The sequence below is a fragment of the Lissotriton helveticus genome, chromosome 5_1 (assembly GCF_964261635.1).
Source record: "Lissotriton helveticus chromosome 5_1, aLisHel1.1, whole genome shotgun sequence".
Lineage (NCBI taxonomy): Eukaryota > Metazoa > Chordata > Amphibia > Caudata > Salamandridae > Lissotriton > Lissotriton helveticus.
In genome coordinates, this window is record NC_136065.1 from 1,908,427,470 (window position 1) to 1,908,447,115 (window position 19,646).

Consider the following 19,646-nt stretch of genomic DNA (forward strand, 5'->3'; position numbering starts at 1 on the left):
TTCTCTATCATTAGTGGATGGGTTGGGATTCTCAACTCTCCACAAGTAGCTTCACAAAAGAAGTGCACAATTTTCACACCTACTTAATTCCAAGGTCACTGTAATTTGCCTGCAGTGAAGAGTAAAATTATATGGCAGAGTTGTGTAAAGGGCAAGGCAAAGTAATGCAAAAAATGCCGCAGGAAAGGCAAATTATAGAAACAAATTATACCATTAGGCAATTAAGGGCTGCAATAATACAGCGATCTCAATGATATAGAAAATCCACGTGGTTCTTAAAAAATGAAGTGTTAAAATTCTGTAGATGCTATTCAAAGCCAACACTGGTTATTACCAGGCTCATTTAGAGCCTGGAGCCTGTTAATCTGCCTGTCAGGTCAACAGAGGCCCGACCTAGAGCTCCACTAATAGAGAATTGCGAATACCTTACAATGTTCGCCTGTTTGGTGAGGATCTATTTGCCCTTAGTGCAAGTCTATGCAGCAGTTGCACGGAAGGCAAAGCAATTTGTCAAGCGGATGTCCTGCTTTTCTTAGCCCTTTCAGCAAAGCTTTTTTTTATAAAACAAACTCTCAAAGTCTAAGTTTGTTCTAGAAAAATAAACAAAATATTGGTGCACATGGATTTATTGCCCTGCACCTTGTGGTCATTGTTTGAGTTCCCGCCATGCCTTGCACTGGGTAAGGGAAATCAATTTAAAAAGCAAATGCCATTTATTCTCTCCTAGGGCCCTATTATGTATAGGGTGCACTTTCCCTGTTTGCTCTTGGCGGCTCTTAAAACAGTTGCGCCGCCGCAAACAGGTAAAAGTGTGCCCATTACATAGAACGTTCTGCCCCAGGGCAGCCGTAAACTCTTGCTGGCCTGGAGGCAACACATTCAGGTGAAAAACGAAGCAGCTGTTCCGTCTTTCACTATTCAGGCAGATGCAGTGAGTGACTGCACCCGCCTGCAAGGAGATGGCTGGGGGGTCCATAGGACAGCTTTCACCCCTCCAGAGGGCTGCTATCAGGGGGCACACTGACAGTGCGCCACCTTCTGGGTAGGGCACTGTCAGTGCACCTCTGACAGCTTATTTGCCTCTGTGCCCACGTCTATAATATGGAGCGGGCACAGAGGCAAAGGGATTCCATTTCGGGAACGCCCTCTTGAGAAAGCACTGGAGCCATATGTACGCCTGCGCTTTCAGTATTACAGAAGGGGCCGCAGAAGCGTCTATGGCCCCTTCTGTAATACCAAAGTGCCTGGGGGCACGCAAAGCTGGTAGAAATGCCCAGTGCTCTAAATGGGAAAAAATGTGTGCAGGTACTCATTAAAAATAGAGGTTTGGCAAGTGGGCGGGGCTAGGGGCAAGATATGATAATACCTAATGACTTCTGTACCAGTTGCAGCACATATCAAAACACACGAGAAATGCATTTATGGCAATAAAACCGATTAACCCATTACACATAATTACTTGCTCCTTGGAGGCAGAGTGGAACCTGCCCTGCACTGAAGGAGAAAACTAACCTACGCCTGCCGTGCTGTGGATTAGGGTACCGGTACTGCCGCTGGCTACAGAGAAGTGCCGGTACTGACGGCAAAAAAAATTCGGAAGTTCCGGAACTCAGTACCGGGGAGTACCTGTCCATTTAAAGCACTAGAAATGCCCATTGCACCTCTGAGGAATACAGCCCCTGGTGTCCTAGGCAGGAAGTATGCAGAGCTACATTATATTAAAAGTCCCAACACTCCTTCAGTCTTGGGGAAGTGCATCTTTTTGTTGGAGTCCATTTTTCCTGGCCTTTGTGTCCATATTCAGAGGTCAAACACGTTTTGACTGGTCAAGCTTGTTTTATTTTTTTATAAAACATTTTTGTCTTAATAAAGCTTATGCGCATAACAATCTTGAAAAGATGAGCAATCAAACAATACAGCATCCATAATTTCTCCAGTGCACAAAATATCGAAAATATGCAGTAGCTAATAAACATATTATACATCAGTATCAGGGGAGTGCGTACACCAGTTACCCCTATGTTTAAGGTTCTTTTATTGATACCATGTCTTAGTGAGCTCTACAAGTTGTAGAACTAACCCTCAGATTGAGGTACCTGTGTCCTACCGCAAAATCCGCTAGAAGTTCATATTTATCGGATACAGTTGAGTTATCTGTGCCTTTCAAGTTGCGGCTACTAGACAGCATATGCTCTGTCGCGAGACATATTGTCCGGTCCTAGGATGCTTGTTTCCAGTCCAGGGAGAACCTGGCTTGGCAGTTCAGACTGGACTGCTCCCATGGGGCACAGGGTCAAGACTGATTTGCATATGGCTGGGTTCAAACTGGAATGGCATGGAGAGCAAAACAAAAAGGATGGATTTAGCCCCAGATCTCTGTACTGGGGTGAATGTATTTCACTGTTCTGCATTCTGTCCAACTGTTGTTTTTGCAAGACATATTGGGCCAGATGTATCAAGATACATTTTTGCGATTCTCAAATAGTGATTTTTAAGGAATCGCTAATCGAGAATTGCAAAATGGTATGTATGTAGAAATTCGCTATTTTTTAGCGATTTCTTAAAATTCCTTAATTGCGATTAGCAAATTGCTAATCGCAATTAAGGAATAATTTCCAATTAATTTCTATGGGCCAGGAGGCCCATAGGAATGAATGTGAATTTATTCTCAATTTGCGATTCGCAATTTGCTAATCGCAAATTGAGAATTATTTCAAGGGTGCAGGGGTGTCCAAAGGCCACCCTGTTGCACCCCTGAAATAAGCATGGGTGCACATGTGGTGCACATACATGCCCTAAGGGCATGTATGTGCATCACATGGCACTTTGAAAAATGCAAAAATGGGCATTTCTCAAGGAATTCGCAAATTACCACCAACTTGAAGTTGGTGATAATTTGCGATTCCTTAGGGACAATTAGCAATTTTTTTGCATCATACATTGCATTTAAGGAATCACAAATTTAGCGATTCCTTACATGCAATCGCAAAATAAGATATCACAAATTTGCGATTCCTTATTTTGCACTGAAATTTGCTACATACATACCATATTGCTCAAATGAGTTTGCAAACGCCGAATTTCGGCGTTTGCGAACCCATTTGAGCTTCATACATCGGGCCCATTGTGGCTTACCAAAAACAAATAGGGGCTCAGAGCCTGGCCATTGCTTTCCATTGGTTGGCTTTTCTGTCTCTCTCTCATTTACCTGTAAGTCTTCTATTTTTCAGTCCCAAGGATCATTGCCTCTTTGACATCTCTTTTGATTGACTGGCATCTCTACTTCCACTGTTTGCTTTTCAAGCTGTATGAGAGTGCATATGTTTTTGAGCTAAATTCCTTGTGTACTTCACTCACCTTGTTGCTCATTGTTGCCTGAATGCTTCCACCCATCTCCGTGTGCTTCTACCCATTGCCCCCCATGATCCAATGGGTTCATTCGTGCCAGAAGGTACAGTCATAGCTAAATTGGTCAGCTCCAGTGAGAGAGAATTTGTATTGCCAATAGTTAATAAAAGTAGGACACAGCTCTGCAATGGATTTTAAAGGGGCAGGTTGCAACCTAAATATTTGGTGGGGCAACCACCAACCAGCAGTGCCTGGTCAACGCCAAAGCTGTCAGTCATGGCTCATTATAAACTGAGTTTATAACGAATCATGATTGCGAACTCTGGCATTGAGGCTGAGGTAGTGCAAGTCTTCAGCAGTGGGTTGAGAATAATAAAATAAAATGCACTCACCCACTGCATGCTCTGGCTCGCCTCAGGTCGTCCTGCTTCATTCCCTCAGTGCTGGCCTGCAGCAGCTCTCTGCGCCAATCCTAATGCTGCTCTCATGCTGCTGATAACGTTGTCAGCATGAGAGCAGGGCCAGGATTGGCTGGAGCAGGCTACCTCGATGAATGCAAAGCAAATCAAACATTCACCCCCAGTCAATAAATCTGGGTTAAATCAACCGTTCTTTTGCTCACCATGCCACCCCAGTTTAGACACCACCATATCCAAATCAGGCTTGACCCTATGCCTCATGGGAACAGTCTAGACCGAACTGCGAAGCCAAGTACTCCCTGGACCGGAAACAAGCATCCTGGGACCGGTTTCGGGGCATCACCCCATATCATCCATGCTAGCTTGAATCCAGTGGCACAGTGAGCCCGGGACCATGCCTGGGCATACCCGGCGCACTTAGGGTGAGAAAGCAAAAGACATACAGATGATGGGCGGAATGCAGAGCAAATCAAACATTCACCCTAGTCAATAGATCTGGGTTAAGTCCATTGTTCTTTTGCTCACCATACCACCCCAGTTTAGACCCAGCCATATGCAAATCAGGCTTTACCCTGTGCCTCTTGGGAACAGTCCAGACCGAACTGCCAAGCCAGGTCCTTCTTGGATCAGAAATAAAGCATCCTGGGACCGGTTTCGGGGCATCACCCCTCATTAGCCAGGCTAGCTTAAATCCAGAGGCACAGAGAGCCCGAACCTGCTGGCACTGGAAGCCTGTGTCTGCTCTCCACCTATCTGTCTTAGCTGGGTGGAGAGGTTTATGCTGCACATGTTAGGCTGTCTGTCGCAAGACAGCCGGCCATAGTGACATGCGTACTGTGAACTTGTGGAGTGAGTATCATTGCCCTGCTGCCAGACAGCAGTGGCCTCGCCCCTAAACACGGCTCGGGCTGGCGAAAAGGAAAAATAGAATGGTAATAAATTAATTTTATTACCATTTTATTTTTCACCTTTTGCAGAGCTGGCAGGGGGGTGATACTACTCTGCCCTAATAGAGCGGTCACCTCTGGGATTTTCATCCTGGGATTTCCTGACTATCTCCAGGCCATACAGCCTAAGAGGAGCTGTTTAAATATTACAAATAACTCATTTAACTGAGAATAGAGACTTCCTTATGGCATCCCGGAAAGCACAAGGTCATGTAAAATGGCAGACCGCATGTGTTTACATGGATTAAAGGTGCAGATGCCTACTTGAAGGCACATTACAAGGACAGTATAGATAATACTGGGTAGTGATGTTGGAATCTGTCCTTACTAATTCTTATATCCCTGTTTCATGGTGCATGATGTAAGGCTCTTGTTTTAGCTTGGGCAAGTTGTTTTCTTTAGTTAATGAATTGTGGACCATTGTTTTTAACAGACACCGAGCTTTGATCCATGAATAGAGTTTTAATTCTATGTCCCTTTTTCCTCCTTTCCCCACTCCCTTCTGGGTTTATACAAGGTAGGTGGGGTGAGAGTGTGACCAAAACTGTATAATACAAAATGGTTTTTCAGTGTTTAGGGATAATGCAAAAAAATGTTGCCTAGTAATGTTAGAAAAGGGGGTCTCTAGTTGGCAGAGGTAGGTACCTTTGTCCAAATAGGGACCCTTGTTTCTAGTCAGGGTAAGGGGATACACTGCTCACCCCCTCGGTAGCTTGGCACGAGCAGACAGGCTTATCCCAAAGGCAATGTGTAAAGTATTTGTACCAACACTCACAGTAACACAGTGAAAACACCACAAAAGGACACCACATCAGTTTAGAAAAATAAAGTATCCTTATCTAAACTAAACCAGACCAAAATGACAAAAATCCAACATACACAGTTAAAAATATGATTTTCAAAAGGTTTCAAGAACTTGTACCATAGAAAACTATGGGTGCGTGACTTTTCACCAAAGTACCTGTAGTTGTGTCAAAGTTCACCAAGCCAAACAGCCGCAGCATCGGAAAACAAAGACATGCAACACTCCTGAGACCTTGAGGAGGCGATGCACCAGTTCCACTGCACGCAGAGCAAGGGTTACGTCGATTCCGGTCAGTAGTGGGAGTGATGTGTCGGTTCTACGTGCTTGTCTGCAGGTGATGCATCGTGGAAGTGTGTCGCACAGGTATGATGCGTGGATCTTTGGGATGCGTTGGCGATCAATGCATCTGCGTTGCACGGCACTGCATCGGTCCTCTTCAGCCGCGATCCCTCGTTGCGTCGATTCTTGCCGCGATGGCTTTCGCAGCAGCCCACAATGCGTGGAAATTCTTCTTGCGTCGTGAAGATGCGTCATAAAAACAGCTGCAAGAAGAGCGATGCATCGATTCCTGTAGTTCTCTGAGTTTCTTTCTTCCAGCTCCCAAACAGCAGCAACAACCTCCAAAGGCCGAGAACTGGCACATGCACCTCAAGGCAGGTCAGAACTCACAACATCAGAGTTTAGGGGCGCTTGGGGTGAAGTCTTTGTGACTCTGAGGCTTCTGAACAGGAGGCTAGCTGACTTCAGGCCCTTGGAGATCTCCTTCAAGCAGGGGACACAGCACATAGCATTCCTTGGCAGAAACAGCAACTGCAGGCCAACCCTTGACACACAGCAAGGACAGTACTTCTCCTCAGTCTCTCCAGCTCTTCTCCTTAGCGCAAAGGTTCCTCTTGAATTCCAGGAATGATCTAAAGTTCAGGGGTTTTAAGTCTTATACTTATGCACCAAAATGTCTTTGTGCAAGGGGCTCTGAGCCCAGTTCAAACGAGTTCTGGGGGCACTCTGCAAGTGCATAACAACATCCATTGTCAGTGTGAACCTTGGCTCCAGACACACCACAGGGGGGCAGAGCCAGCATTGTGGAAGGCAGGCACAGCCCTATTCAGGTACAGGTGCTACTCATCCCACCACTCCAAATGCAGATCAGGCCTATTCAGCCTAGTGCTGATTCACTCAGACTCCTGGAGCCACCCCAGCCCCTGTCACTCCAAAGCCAGGCGGTCAATACACAAACAGGCAGAGGCACACAGGAAGGTTGACAAGAAAATAGCCACTTTCTAAAATGTAAAAACCGCCTTTACTATGCTGGGGTCCACAGATGGTAATCACCTAGTGTCAGGCCTATACAAATGTATACGCACACAACAAGAAAGAACAATTAGCTCGGCCCACATACATTGGAATGAGGAGTTGGAACAGGAGATGACTGAGGAGCAATGGGACTACTGTTGTCCTCAAACATCGCAAATCTCTGCTAGTTGCAGATGGCGGGTGATACATTATAAATTCTTGCAACGCTTATATAATACACCTGTAAAAAAATACCGCTTCAAACTGACAGATCATGATGGATGTGACAGATGTGGTAGGGAGGGGGCGGGATTTCTGCATTTGGCGTGGGAGTGTCCGACAGTGCAGGATTTTTGGTAGCAAGTGTATGAGGCGCTTGAGAAAATGACAGGTAACACACTAGAGAGAGACCCTATGGTGGCTCTCCTGGGCTACACAGCGCAAATACCCAAAACATACCGGAAATTTCTTGCCATATCACTATTGCTAGCTAAACGCAGGGTGGCCTGCAGATGGGGTAGGGGGCGAGCCCCGAAGTTTAAAGACTGGTTGGCAGATTTACTATACTGCCACAAACAAGCATCCACATATGCGGTACTGCTCCCAAGAGCCTCTAGACCTAAGGAGATATGGGGGCCTCTTCAGAGCTATCTTCTACTTCGGGACTCGGATGGTGCGGAAGCCACTCCCACACATAGTACATGAAAGGTATGCGACATCTGGTTTCACCCTAGATATCCCGAAATCACCTACTTAGTTCTGTTGCTTCTAGAGAGGATGGGACATGGATGCTGGTCTGATATTGTCTACGGGCAGGACTATGCGCCCGCTGCTATTAACATGCTGACAATGTAACGCACCAGTACAAGTCATTTGTCAATTGTATATACCATGCCTGATAGATATCTGTATCGTTTCGTGCCAGAGACAATTTCAAAGAGTGTTTATTGGTGAATATGTGTGACCTGCTTTTTTGGTTACAGAAATGTACTGCTGTGCGATATAACAAAATCATAAATAAACGGTTTAAAAAAATATGTGTTATTTAATTTTGAGTTTAGGGGTACCAAACTCCATTTTTCTATCTTATCCCTATTGGAAGATATGCTTGTAAAATGCCACAAAGCATTCCCCATTCTGCCCTGTGGGCAAGTTAGCCTTCCAATAGTGAAAAAACGAAACTGGCAGTATTTCACTATCAGGACATGTTACACACACCAGTACATGTCCTACCTTTCACATACCCCTGCCCAGGGGGGCACCATGGGCCTAACAAAGGGGTGTTCTATGTATGAGAAAAAGGGAAGGATAAGGCCTGTCAAGTGGGTGCACTGCCACGGTCAACAAGGCAGTTAACAAACTGCACGCAGGCACTGCGGTGGCAGGCCTGAGACATCTTTTCAGGGCTACTCGTGGGTGGCACAATCAGTGCTGCAAGCCCACTCGTAGCATTTGATTTACCTGCCCAGGCACACTTAGTGCACTTTACCAGGGACCTAATGGTAAAACAAATATGCCAATCAGGGAGAACCAATCACAATATCAATGTACACAGGGAGCACTTGCACTTTGACACTGATCAGCAGTGGCAAAGTACCCAAAGCATCTAAGCCAGCAAAAACGAAATCCAGCACAGCATCAAAAACACGGGAGGTAGAGCCCAAAAAGTCAGGGAAAATCACACCAAGGATACCAGATCTAACAAATGTGTTGTATTCTATGTTGATTTCTCACGATAAAATATATGAAGCCTAACAGTGCTAGGCGCCATTTTAGGAGCTACAGCTTGATTTGTCTGTCCCAGTGTGATTTGTTTTCCTCCATTCGGTAAACGCTTTACCCCTTCTTTTCTGCTGGTTCTTTGCCATTTCATCTCTCCCCAGGCCCCTCTTCAGCCCCAAACCTGCTCCTCTCCCAGCTCTGTACTTCCATTCTGACGTTTAGAATGGGAGCTTTTTAGCTTCTGTTGACACACTGAGAAAGCACGTGTTTAGTTATTATTGTGTCCTAGAGGCTATTTTGAAATGTTAGAATGGACTTCTTCTCATCCTAGATCACTCTCTTGCTAAAGCTGTAAAACAAAATGTGTCTGTTCAAGGCTCTACAAAACTCGTGCCACATCTACATGAACAGTCGTATCTCGTTCCACCAACCACCCAGACACCTCTGCTCCACAGGAATCCTACTCTCACACATCCCAATCATACACGTACCAGATCAGGATGATCGTTGTTCTCTTATATCGCTCATAAAGCGTGAAACAACATCCCATTCTACACCAGAGCCTCCGCTTCTCTTTTTAAATTCTGCAAGAAGCAGACCTGACTTTTCAATTATACAATCCACCAGTTACACGTACAAGGTGATAGTGAGTTTCACAAATACACATAGCATAACACAATGTTTTTTTCTCTGTGTGTATTGGTTTTTTCTGCTTGGTGTGACCTTTCCACTTTTAGGTCTCGCCTGAGACAGTGCATGCGCTGTTGTTTTTGAGACATTTTGTTAGCTTATCATGGGCTGAGACCCAGCCCACTGCTTACTTGTGTTTGCTCATGTTTTGATGGATACTTTTTTCTTTTTGCTGACACATTCCATGAAAGTTCATGTGTTTTCGAGCTGTCTCCTTCAAGTGTTTCTCTCGCCGTGCTCCCGTGCTCCATGTTGCTCTCTCACCCCTGTGCTTCTGACCTCCACTTGCGCTCATGTTGCCATCCATGCTCATGTTGCCCTCTCTCGCCTGTGTTTTTCTGTGCCCCCCATGTCGGTCGGTCGGCGTACTCCTGTCCCACCCCTCCATGTCGTTCTCTTTAATGAACATGCTTGTTCTCCCTCTGGCTCTCCTCCTTGTTGCTCTCCTTCATCCATATGCTTCTCCCACCCTCCGCGTGATCCACCTCTGCATTGCTGAACCCCCATACTCCCAGACCGGCTACCCGGCCCCATTAAAAACACACAAAAAAGTTAGATGATGTGACTGCTGGGGTGCGTCATTTTATAGATGCATGCATCATCTTGTTTATAATTTCTTTTTTATATCTTTCCTTAATGCTGTACAACATCTGTTTTAATGCTGTAGGGCATGAAGAAAAGACATTTGGAAGGCCAGTAACTGTAAGCCTCCAAGGCAAGACCTGTTGGTTTTGCCAATGCTTGTTTTTCTGCTTATTTGTCCCCGTATTTCCTCATCCCAAGCTTCACTGTATTCATCTCCCCAGCTCGTTCTCCTTCTCCTCATCCCCATCTCCTTTTCACACTTCTTTAGCTCAAAATAAAGCGCCAAGAGAGCATGTTTTGTGCATTTGCTTACCTTGATAGCATTTTATAAAGCCGGAGCAGGCTGGTCTCCATGTTGCTGCCATAGCTGAAACAATAGAAGCAGGGCCAATCCCCTTTCACCACATTGTCTCTTATTACCTTGAAATGTTACCTCCACTCTCCCTCTAATATTGAAAGTGAAAGTCTCGGAGGAATTTTACAAAGGCAGGATAATGCCCCTTCACGTGAACCTAGGAAGAACAAGGGTCTCTTGGATATAAGAAAAAGTATTGTGCTCACCTGTTAGGGTGAAGAGAGAACGTTAACATGGGTTGGGCCAATATGTTCCTGTGCTGTTGTGGCAGCAACCTATCAAGCACTTTGTCTCACTCTCGGTTGTGCAGGGTGCTAGCCTGGCTAGGGTCTGAGGCATGGCCCAACTAGGGCTCACCAGAGTGGTGATTATCTGCAATTGGGAGCCTTTAAAGAGCACGAAAGTGGCTTAGGGCATGAACCCCTCCTCAAAAATGTGGTCTCAGAAAATTTTGAACAACCTATAGTAACTTTATTTTATGCTGATATCCATTATGGAAAACTACTTTAGATTTTGAGTAAACAATGTTAGGAATGCATATTATTTTAGTGTCATTTAAGAATGTACTTATTTTCAGTTAAATTTGTTTACGGTTTGAAACTCATTATTGTTGATATCAGTTTTAAAACAATCTTCTATGTTATAAAGCTTTTTGAACTTAAATAAGGCCTCTTGACCTTGCAGGTGTAGGCAAAATCTGGGCCTGTAACGATTGTGTAGTTCCTGCTCGGGTTATCAAAACTGATTACTGTTCCGCTCCTTTCTCCGCACATGAAGTATATTTGCACAGTAGTTGGGTGCATCTCTTCCTTTAGAAAGGTGGCTACTTTTCATGTTATCAAAGTCCATTATTTCTCATTTGACAGCATTTTACTCATTTTGACATAATCTCTGCCTTGCACATGTTGGCATATGTATTACTGGGACTTCTCTGAGGACAACCCTTTTTTGGTCCAGACGTATATACCGCCCACTGTCCCTCTAGATAGGCTGGTGCTGTGCAGTTGTTTATATGTTTTAGCTCTCCTCCCCCTCCATCCAACTGGGTTGTCTATTAGACAGACCTTCCAGGTCAGATACATGTTTCTCCCCTGCCTCAACCATAATAGAAAACAGGAAATATAAAAGTTAATTAGAACAGTCAACTAACGAAAATTAGATTGTTGGTGCCCATCTCTCACAACTCATCCTCTCACAGATACTGCTCACTAAGGAAAGATAAGAGAACTTCTCTAGTCAGAACTGCACATCACCAAAGTGGGCTTCCCATACATAATCACAACAAATTCATCACTACTCAACATGAAAACTGTCTGAAAATGTGCTTCTACATCTCACAACATGGTATGAAGTGCTGAATAAATGCTACAGTATAATGCATGCTATTCCTGCTGTCTTGGTCACTGAGGATAGAGACCCCAAATTACAAGTAGACAGAGCCAGTTTCTCCTCAAGAATATAGGCATATCATCAGGAGGCGTTGTTATGTGAATCCGGTTTTCACCATATGACTCCTGTTTGTAATTTGCTGGACGCTGGCCAATCAGGGTTCTCCCTTGCACATGCTACCAAATCTGCCCCTGTCCTGGTCCTTGATGGCCGTAGACATAGCCCCTTGTTAACCCTTGTATTACTTGATCTGGATGCTGCCTTCGTTATGGTGACCCATAACATCTTGATTACCAGATTTACAGAGGTCACTATGAGAGGCATAGGTCTAACATGGTGTAAATCTTATTTGGAAAACAGATTTCAAGCAGTTCATCTCCCTCCTTTTCATTCCAAGTTTAAAGCCGCTGGCCAAGACGTTCATCAAGGATTTCCTTTAAGTCCAATGATGTTTAATATCTATCTAAGATCTCTGGCTCAATTGAGTAGGGCTCATGAAGTAAACTTAATGAATTGCTCTGATGACACTCTGTTCATCATATCAGTTGGTGAATCTACTCCTTTTCCATATGAAGCCCTTTACGATTACATGCATGATATCACCTCGGGTTAGGTTGGAACACCATAAAATTCAACGGAAAGAAGACTAAAATCCTGTGCTGCTCCATCAGCAGGTCCTCTACCACACTCTCAGCTGACTATTGTCTGCTGCCAGGTGATTCCAATCCCTCTTCCTCTTCTTCGGTCTGTAATCTCGGGTTCCATATCAATGAGCACTTGTCTCTTTCACGTCAGATAAACAGACTATCATCTACATGTTTCCCTTTGATGCGCGCACTTCGCAAAATGTTGCCTCTCCTCCCCAGTCAAAGGTTCAAAATCTTTATTCAATTCATACAATGAATCATAAAAGTACAAAGTTAAAAAAGCATGATACACAATTAAAATGAACCACTGTAATTATGCAAAATAAGGAATTAAAAACTTGTTTTTAAATAACCATTTGTCAGGATATAAGAAAACAATTGATAGTGGGACCCACATTTGTCCCCCAATATATTAGCAGGTAGTCTTACACACAATGATAATTATAAATTGGGAGGCCATCATACAGCATATAAACAAATTCCCATGGCAGAATACAGGTCTATGGCTAATTTATCCATAGCGTTTCCTTATCTGAAATGATACTCTTATGAAGTTTAACATAGCAAAACAAACTTCAACAGAAGATAGCGATAACAGATAGTCGTAACCTTCTTTATAGGTACATGGTTGCTGCCCCTTCAGGATGGGCTTAATGAATCTAATCCTTGGCTCCTGATATAAAGAACAGAAGAGGACAACATGTATAGTACTTTGGTTAACTCTGTTATTGCAAGGGCAAGGGGGCAGCCTCTCACACCAACCCCCTTGTTTAGGAAAGGCAAACAGAAAATGAAGGATATCTAGCCTAAACCTTGTGAGATAAAACCGCCATTGAGCATTAGTTATAAAAGTTAGATAGAACTGGTGCTGGAGGTTGACATGAACTGTTGCTTCTCCCAAACATGGTGTGTTTAAAGATCTCCAATAACTTGCTTTTATTTTGGCTTTCATGTTCCCCTGAATTTTTTCAGGGTTATCATAAAGATGGCCCAGACCTATCTTGTGCAACATATTGCTGACATATGACAACCAAGGGATCTGCTTTGCATTATCTAGGGTCATACAGTCCTGAAAAATTTCTTTGGAGAGCTGCAGCTCTTTAGATAACCATATTTTACCCCACAGTAATAGGGGCGACAGACGAATAATATCAGTCACATTAGTCATTCCCATTTCACTGTGGCAAAAGCTATTTGACGAGCCGGATGGGATCGATAAAACCCGCTTTAGGAATTTATTTTCCATCACCTGTGTTACAGCGGGGTTTTCGGTCCCCCATACCCCTGCCCCATAAGTGGCCACAGATAAACATTTTGATATATAGAGGGTTTTGAGGTGCGCAACGGGCTTCTGACCCAACTTACTACAAAAACGAAAAAGGCCCTCTATGGACCGACTGGCGCTCTGAGCTCGGGCCTTCATTAATGGGGCCCAACTTAGTTTGTTATTAAACAGATTTCCATGGTAATTAAAATTGTCCACCTTTTCAATAGTAAGGTTATTCACTACAAATTTCCTGGTTTTTGACCCTTTTGGGCCACAGCCCATTACAAAGGATTTAGTAAAATTAACCTTCAGGTCAAGGTCCAGCATGAAGGTATTAAAAGCATCTAAACACACCTGCATACTATTACCTGTAAGGGTCATTAATACAGTATCATCTGCATAAGAGAGCATAGGAATGCTCTTGCCATTTACCTTTGGAAAATCACAACAGTGGTCCAACAAATACTTTTCTAATCCATTTGTGTATACTAAAACCAAAAAAGGTACCAAAATGCATCCTTGGCGCACCCCCTCGGTTGATGGAATGGATTTTGTCATTTCACCCCCAGGTCCGAACCTTATGGACACCGTTGTGGCTGCGTGCAGTCTGCGGAGTAGTGTAACCAGGGGTTCCTCAAAACCCATGTCATCCATCATCTGCCATAACTTACCTCTGCAAACAGTGTCAAAGGCGCTTGACAAGTCCATGAAGGCAAGGTGCATTACAGACTTCCTTGCCTTCATGTACTTGCCAATGATCAATGCCAAATTCAGACACTGCTCAACCGTGCCCTTTCCTCTCCTGAAACCATACTGGGAGTCCACAATTAGGCCACCTGAATCTGCCCATGTCTCTAGTCTGGCCAAAACGACCCTTCCCAATATTTTGCATGATGCATCTATTAGAGATATAGGGCGATAGTATCGGGGATCACATCTATCGCCCTTCTTAAAAATCGGCACCACCACTGCCTCCTTCCAGGACATAGGGATACGACCAACAACAACAGCCCTAAACACATTCAGCAACAAAGGTGCCCATACCTCAATGTTGTGTTTAAAAAAAGTCCAAAGGGACAGCATCAGGGCCTGGGGCTTTTAATGATATGCCTTTCCTTAAAGCTTCCTCGACCTCTTCCAATGTGAGCGAACATCTAAGGGCCAAAGCTGTGGAGGGAATTACCAGATCCCCTGTATTATCCAGTATTTCCACAGTTAGTAGGGCCTTTGGATTAAAAAAAATTCCAAAATGGGATTCCCATGATTCACTAGTGACCTGCATCACTATGGTTTCCTTGGCATCACTCTTAAATAAGGGGCGGTTTAATACCTCCCAGAAGAGCCTGCTATCCTTTAACTCAGAGGCCTTCTCTAGGTCTTCCCAGGCACAGTTTTTTAAATCCTGCTTCCTCTTTGCAATAGCCTCCTTATAGGCCTTTCTACTTGTTCTTATCAATTCTCTGTTCCTTGGTTTTTGTTGTAGGGCCACTCTTAGAGATCTATGTAAGGCGGAGCACACGGAATCGAACCATCTAAAACCCTTTAGACTTTCTTTCCCCGCTGGTTTTTTAAGGTGCTCAGCCACATGCCCACATAGTTTTTCAAAACTCTCAATAACCTTTTCAGGATCAGATACTGGGAGTAGACAGGATTCAATTTCGATTTTACAGGTGTTAAAGATCTCTGCCTCTAAACTAATCGCATCTATTTTGCCCCACTTCAAGGTAACGCCCCGATTCTTGTTATATTTTATGGGGGGCTCCCAAACCGGCAGTTTTCCACTTACAGGGATGCACAAAGACAGCATTAAAGGATTATGGTCACTTGCAGCGTTTGCTACTACCTCAAGCCTATTTACATATTGGAGAAAACTGCTAGACACAAATACAAAATCGATAGTGCTCATCACACCTCTTGTTCCCTGAAAGGTTGGTATTGGTGATAAAATTGGGTCAGCCCAGGGTTCCACCATACATAAGTCATTTAGAACAATAATATTGTTTAAGGCGTCCCCCTGGGGCGTGTGTTTAAAATGCATCAAAGGCTGTGCGTTTTGATCCTCCAAACCACACACATTTGAACCACCAAATCTACACAAAGAACAATTAAAATCACCAACCCAAATAACAAACAGTAGAGGTCGTTCGCTACGTGCCTCACATATTGCTTCCTCCAAACTCTGAATTGTCGATACATCATTCCCATCAAAAACATTATGGTACCAATTAATCAACAACAAAGGCTCAGGGAACAAGTTTTCCATCAAGAGCAACTGGTACCAGGGAGTGTCTACTATCTTGGAAGTTGTCAAATTCTGCAATTTAATAGATAGTGCTGTCATTATCCCACCCCTGGCCCTCCCAGCTGGTGACGGAACCGCCAGGACATTGAAAGATTGAAAGCCCTCAATGTCCCGAGCCGTTCGGCTCCATGTCTCCTGTAGGCACAGAATATCCTGGCCACCCACATAATCCAGCCAGGCTTCGTCCTCCAGTCTACCCGCAAGACCCGCAATATTCCACGAAATTAGGCACAGCCTGGGTTCCCCTAGATTATCCCCCCCAGGTTCTGTTGGGGTTACCCAGTCTTGACCAAGAGAAGATGAATTAGTGTTCTGTGCAAGGCCAGCTATGTTACTGCTAAGCAACTTTGGGCCTACGCCACCAACTCCCTCAGCACCCAACGCACAATCAACGGTAGAGGGGACTAAAGCAATATTAGGGCATTAGCCAGGGTCAAAACTAGCTGTTCCCTCCCCGAGGCTTCCGCAAGTCGCCTAGGAAGCTCCCTCCCTATAGGTAATGACGGCCGCGCAGTGTTACTGCTAGTTGCAGATCTCTCACCTCGAGTGGCTAGTTCAAGTAAAGGTGACTTAGTGCAGGGCAATCCCTCTGTTGGCAGCGTGCATAATACATACGGCTCTTTAAGAAGGGAATTACCCTTAGTGTTTTGACCAGCTGGATCTAGGTGGGTAATTTTATCATTTGTTGGCTCAGGAAATGTACCACCAGCACGATATTCAACAACATCCCCCTCCGTGTGCATAATCTCACTTATAAATAATTTACAGTTTCCAGGGAAACATTTCGATGGTGGAGAAACAGAGCAGGATGAACGGCAAGACAAAGGACAGTATGAGTCAGCTGAGGACGGTGTGTCAGAAGCCCTATGGGGAAGTCAATCCACATCCTCAAGGCACCCAAATCTATTATAAGTGGGTGCCCCATTCCACCTGCCATGTTTATCTTGCCAGTGATTGGATGACCCACCCTGTACACCGTTTCTCACCGGGATCCAGTTCCAGTTTCCCCCGGTATTAGAACATAAGCGCGGGGGATAAAAATAAGTTAGGGGTCTAGGTGTTATGGGCGAATATCCTCCATAATTCCATGAGAGAATGTGGTGTGCAGTATTGGGGTCTTCAAAGGAAACAATAACGCAATCACCTGTGATAGATTTGTGCGAGGTACCTATCCAAGGGACCCGTCGCACCATAAGAATTTTACTTCTCAGGTGATTGGGTAGCGGCCTATTTACATTAAGCCAATGAGTTACCTTGTTTTTTAATGACCCAAAATCTTCCTGCTGTTGACATGGAATTTCCGGGACCCCCATTAACACAACTACATAAGGTCTTACATCTGGGGGGAGATCAACATAGCCCCTATAATGATTTTTATTAAGTTTTCCTCTCTGTGGAGTGGAGTGACAAGTATTATGATCTTTGGCCCTCGGGACTGCTGTGGCTTTCGAGGCTGGTGCAGGATGAGCTGGCAACTGATTTGCACCCTCCGCTACTATATTAACGGAAGTGCTTGCAGTGACCTTATGCCGAGGTTTCGGAATGGGTTTAATCACAGGAGCTGCAGATGGAATGACAGCAGGTACTGATGGAGTATGAGTAGCGACTAGTAGGCTAGTCGGTTTATTTTCGGGTATGCTCAGGGTTGCTAAAGTTAGAATGCTTTTTTCTGTCTCAAGCAGCTGATTTTCTATTCGTGACAGTCTAACTACCAAGGGGGTTAAGAGTTTTTTTAATGTTTCCCAAACAATTGTTAAAAATTCCACATCCTTCCCTTCTATCGTACAAAGTGGTACCCCATCATTCTCACTTTCTATTACAAGGTTATCATATTCCCCCACCGATTTTTCTAAACTAGATTCTAATACAGAGGGGCAATTATTTCCCATAGAAAGGGATGCGTGGGATACATGAGGGGATGCATGGGAGGGTCACTGGGGAGGGAAGCAACCCTCCCCCTTATCATTAAGCTTTGTCCCCATAAATAACTGGGCCTTTGTAACCTTAGCCTTTTTTCTAGAATAGGCAGATGTGTTGTTACGCTTTCGTTTGTGGATGGCGCCCTTTTGGGGGGTAGGGGAAATGCTCCCGCTCACTACCTTACACTTGACAATGGGTACCATCTCCGGAGGGGCCCCCTCAACTCTAGCCAACCCACCCAATGATGGACTAAGGATGGGGGGGGATGAACGGGGAGACCCCACCATCAATGCTGGAGCTGGGAGAGATGAGGCTGCTGGGTGATGGACAACTGCCTGCGTCAGAATAGGAGCTGGGCCCGTTGAACGGTCAGGTGTTTTAGCAAAAGCAAAATGGCCTAAAGAGGATTTTTTGGCCATAGCCAGCTCCTGGGATAACCTTCTGGCTGCATCAAGTTCGGTGGAGACCCTATGCTGCATTTTATTAATCTCCATATCTATGGCGGTATTAGTCCTGGTAATAAAATCATCAAGTGTCCCATTTTGCAACTTCCCTTTGGCAGCCCTACTTCTATACTCACGCGTGGACATGACCTTATGTTCTGCAAGCGCCTCAAACAAGTAAAAAATATAATGACAAAGTTGAGGCCAAGAGGAGTAGCCCAGTCCAGTCTCTACCGGTCTCGAACGGCCTCAAACGGCCCGCTCTTTGCCCGGTCTTAGCCCGGCACACGCCCGCGCGCGTCCCGCGGTTGCGCGGTGGGCGTTCCTCAAGTAACTAGTGAGGGAGGAGGGACGGGAAGAAGCGCCAGGTGCGCGATGTTGGTGTTTCGCAGGGACCTCTGGGCCTCGCAGTCCCGCCCGTCACCACACAGAAGAAATGTCCGTGGAATCCACTGCCCCGACCTCAGATGAAGGCTCTCAATCAGCACAGGTCCAATGTCCGATTTGGCAGCTTTAAGACCCCAAAGGCAGAGCAAGCACAGAAAACGACTACAAGCGGCGCCCGGAGAGCGGGGGCCGCGAGTTGATTTAAATGGCCAGATTAGCAGGGAGGAGGGGCGGGAAGAAGCGCCAGGTGCGCGATGTTGGTGTTTCGCAGGGACCTCTGGGCCTCGCAGTCCCGCCCGTCACCACACAGAAGAAATGTCCGTGGAATCCACTGCCCCGACCTCAGATGAAGGCTCTCAATCAGCGCAGGTCCAATGTCCGATTTGGTAGCTTTAAGACCCCAAAGGCAGAGCAAGCACAGAAAACGACTACAAGCGGCTCCCCAGTCACACTTATTCCCTTGTAGTGCAGCCTTCTATCCTGAGCTTTCTCGATTATTGCAATTCGTTAATCTTAGGTTCCCTGAAATACCTGCTCAAACATCTCTTTTGAATACAAGTTGCAGCTGCTAAACTTCCCTTCACGGCCCTCGCCATTCATCAGTATCCGATGCCTTGGACACGTTACGCTAAAATGGTTCATCTGCATTGTACTCGGCTAATCAGCAGCCAAGCCTTGTTTTCTTCAAAAGAAATTTAAATGGTATTGCCCTAAGTGTCCTCTTCATTCTGCTGTCGCCAACCTGTTGATTGTCCCGAAGGTTAAAAAGGCACAAGTTGAGGACAGAGCCTTCTCAGTGGAAGCCACACATCTTTGGAACAATCTTCCTTTCTCTCTTCACTCCATTAGGAAGTTATTGGCTTCCAGGAAAGCTTTAAGGAGCTATGGTCCTTTAACCGTTATACTAGCTCTCTATTCATCCTTTCAACATTTTGTCAATTGTTTGTTGTGAGAAGTTGGCCTGATATATGATGTCTCCAATTCTGGAACCACCTTGTATCAGTCCAAATATCCCCTTATGGTGTCTGGTTGTAAGTCAACCTTATAGACAAGCTATCTTAAGGGTAGCATAGACTAAGCAGCCTTAAAGGCTTAACTCAAGAGGTCGTGTTAAGCGAGCTGTTTTA

The 19,646-nt window shown here is 45.0% G+C and overlaps 1 protein-coding gene across 1 annotated transcript in view; it reads right to left on the reverse strand.

Annotated features, from left to right (window-relative positions):
• Positions 1 to 19,646, reverse strand: part of LOC144752824 (uncharacterized) — a 142,414-nt gene that overhangs the window by 112,127 nt on the left and 10,641 nt on the right. The gene's annotated exons all lie outside the window — the stretch shown is intronic.